Consider the following 3401-nt stretch of genomic DNA (forward strand, 5'->3'; position numbering starts at 1 on the left):
TGGAGCAAGGCAATATCTATAAATAGCAAATAGACAAAACAAAATGAAAGAGACTATAGAGCGTTTCCCTTACGACCTTTTACAATACGGTATTTTTTACAACCTTCAATAAACATCAATGTTTTAGCGTCCGTGATGCGAGGGCAAATGCATCGCTCCATGGAAGAGAAACCGTCTGAAATAAAAGCAGAGCGCTTTCAATTGAAGGTCAGGGAGGCCTACGGTTAAACGGAACAGTCTGATCGGAGCCATCTGATCCGAAAATAATAGGTACTGGCATTACAGTTCGTTTAATTGCAAAACTATACGCTTATTTATGACGCGATATGCTTGGGGGATCTGAACATGCATACAGTTTTATACTTTATGGTCAATTTATACTGCTCATCTCGCTATTGGGAAATCTTTAATTAGTTATAGTTTGTTCTACAATAGGATAAAGTCATTATAGCTCAAATTACGTTATATAGTTGTAATTAATATGCTGTTATATTAAGTTACTGTCTGACTCTGCAAGGTTCATACAATGACATTCACATAGTCCTGATGATAGTCCAATAACATTCAATTATATATATAAACGAATACTACGTATATTATACTACTAACGAGAGAATAACCCTTCTCATTCTCTTAGGAAATTTATATATATATATATATATATATATATATATATATATATATGAATTTCCTAAGAGAATGAGAAGGGTTATTCTCTCGTTAGTAGTAATGACACTGCTCTCACTAATACGAGCTGCTGCTGGTGGTAGTGCTTCTGCTGCTGCTGCTGCTGCTGCTGGTGGTGGTGGTGGTGGTGATGGTGGTGGTGCTGCTGCTGCTGCTGCTGGTGGTGGTGGTGGTGGTGGTGCTGCTGCTGCTGCTGCTGCTGCTGGTGGTGGTGGTGGTGGTGGTGGTGGTGCTGCTGCTGCTGCTACTGCTACTGCTGCTACTACTGCTACTGCTGCTGCTACTGCTGCTGCTGCTGCTGCTGCTGCTACTGCTGCTGCCGCAGCTTCTGCTACTGCTGCTGCTGTTGCTGCTGTTGTTGCTGTTGCTGCTGCTGTTGCTGCTGCTGCTGCTGCTGCGACCTCATGCTGAGTCTAAAGATGCGGCGAAGAATTCTCTGCAGCGATTATTACATGGAAAGTGATTAAGTGGTTGTTGCTTGTATTTTCGTTACCCGAGTGTCGGCATAAAAAAAGTAACTGGACGGCCTCTTAAAATTCGTGCCGTGTTGTCGTATAAAAACAACTTACAAAAAAAAACAACGAAAAAGTACGTGAGCAAAAAAACACAATATAGAAACATATGCTTTACTGTTTGTCTGCCTCTCTGTCTATTTGCCTGCTCGTTCATCCGTCCTTTCATCCGGCCATACATCTGTCCGTCCGTCCGTCCGTCCGTCCGTCCGTCCGTCCGTCCGTCCGTCCGTCCGTCTGCTCGTCAGTTAGGTAGTTACAAATAAAAGCCGTTGTGCCTGCCACCGTTCAATGCTAATCAGAACTAAGACGATTTATTTCTCTATTACCTTATACGTAAGTATTTTCTTCAGGAAGTTATGTTAAATTTGTTAGAGAAGTCTAGAGAACGGCAAGTCGTTTCTCGTTTTGAAAATTACGTTTACCTCCCGTAAGGCGTAAGCGAAGACTCTACTGTTATAAGCGGAAATTGTTTTTAACTCGATGTTTTTATATAGACGCGAATTGCAGACGCGCTGCTAGATATAACCTTAAGATTCGTGGTTTTACGCAGGTACAGGATCGCTAAAACGGTTTCCGGGAACTGGGTGGAAGCGATGAGAGAATGGCCGGGCGAGATAAGAAGCCATACGGAAGCCGTGAAGCACATGAGTGTGGAATATTACAATGAGGGAACCATGTCTATGACGAGGTGAAGACAGAGAAAGATGAGACGGTGACAAAGGAAGACACCGGAGCGTTACTAAGCTGCCGGATGTTCGAGAGAATGAAAAAAATTGTTTGTGATTGAAACTAACGTAGATAACTGTGTCAAGAGCGGCCGCGCGCTGAGATGGTGAGATACTGATGACTGACGAACGATACAGGCGCACGCTCACTATAGATTTTTTTTCAAGAGACTCGCGTATCAACGCGTTCTAAACGCAACACGCTAACATTCTCCGGTCTTCATGTTACAATACATCAAAGGCGCTCGCAGCGTCGTCGTTTCCCGGGCAACAAGACACATTTCTAATTAATCACGCTGTGCGTCATTACGACGCACAGCTCGTTAATAAGCCCATTTCCGTTGTGATCACGTGGTCGGCGATACGTGTGAGCTACTAAGCAAGGCGATGTCGTAGTGACTGCAGTACAAAGTGCATAGCGTGTTCACGCGCACACGCGCGTAGGTCCGTAAAATCTCCGAGTAATCCTTTCCTTGGGCTTCATCGATCACTGTGGTGTTCGTTGAATGTAAGCGAGTTGCCGTAATAAACGTAATGTAGTGACTATGTTAGACGCTTAATTGAAAACAACCGTTCGCCGTGCACGGTCTCCGTGTATCGGGGAGCTATTGTGGCTATAAGGAGTATTACTACTTGTGCTCCATGTGCACGAAGCGTGTCATCTGCTCGCTGATCTACTGGTGATCAATGATTTCACGCATGACGTCACAGTGTTTTCTTCTTCGCTCGTCGTTAGTGTGAGATAGCTGTCAGACTCTCGTCGGATGTTCGCTTTCCCGTTCAGCTGCCTGTCAGTCTGTCCTCAAATCATAATCACACAGCAAGCAAGGGGCGGGGACAGCGTTGCGAAATACCTTGTCACCGTAATTATGTCAAATCATCGGATGATTTTCTCTACAAGTAATAATTAGAATGACGCGGTAGTTAATGTGCAGCTGGGAGATCGTCATGGATACATAATTCGAATTGTCGTGAACGGACGAATCGATTGAAAGATTCGTAGTAATTTTTTCTTCGCGCATTATTTGACCTACGATGCTTCTTACTCTAGAGCATGAATTACCATCATTACTTTAGAGTGGAGTCTGTCTCTGTCTGAGTGTGTGTGTGTGCGTGCGTGCGTGCGTGCGTGCGTGCGTGTGTGTGTGGTGTGTGCGTGCGTGCGTGCGTGCGTGCGTGCGTGCGTGCGTGCGTGCGTGCGTGCGTACGTGCGTGTGTGTGTATACATATCGCGATACGGGGGACTAATGCAGTCCGTTTAACATCCGCCTTACGGACGACACGCCGCCACTAACGCATCCTGGCTTTCGCATTCATTTAGCATCGCATCATCTCTGGCTAGAAATCGAATGATGGCCTCAGCTGCCTGCCATCATGCAGCAGTCACACGAAGGTTGTATTTAAACCTTCAACGCAGCATATATATATATATATAGAGAGAGAGAGAGAGAGAGAGAGAGAAGAGAGAGAGAGA

Source organism: Priapulus caudatus, unplaced genomic scaffold, assembly GCF_000485595.1.
Source record: "Priapulus caudatus unplaced genomic scaffold, Priapulus_caudatus-5.0.1 Scaffold115, whole genome shotgun sequence".
NCBI classification, from domain to species: Eukaryota; Metazoa; Priapulida; class Priapulimorpha; order Priapulimorphida; family Priapulidae; genus Priapulus; species Priapulus caudatus.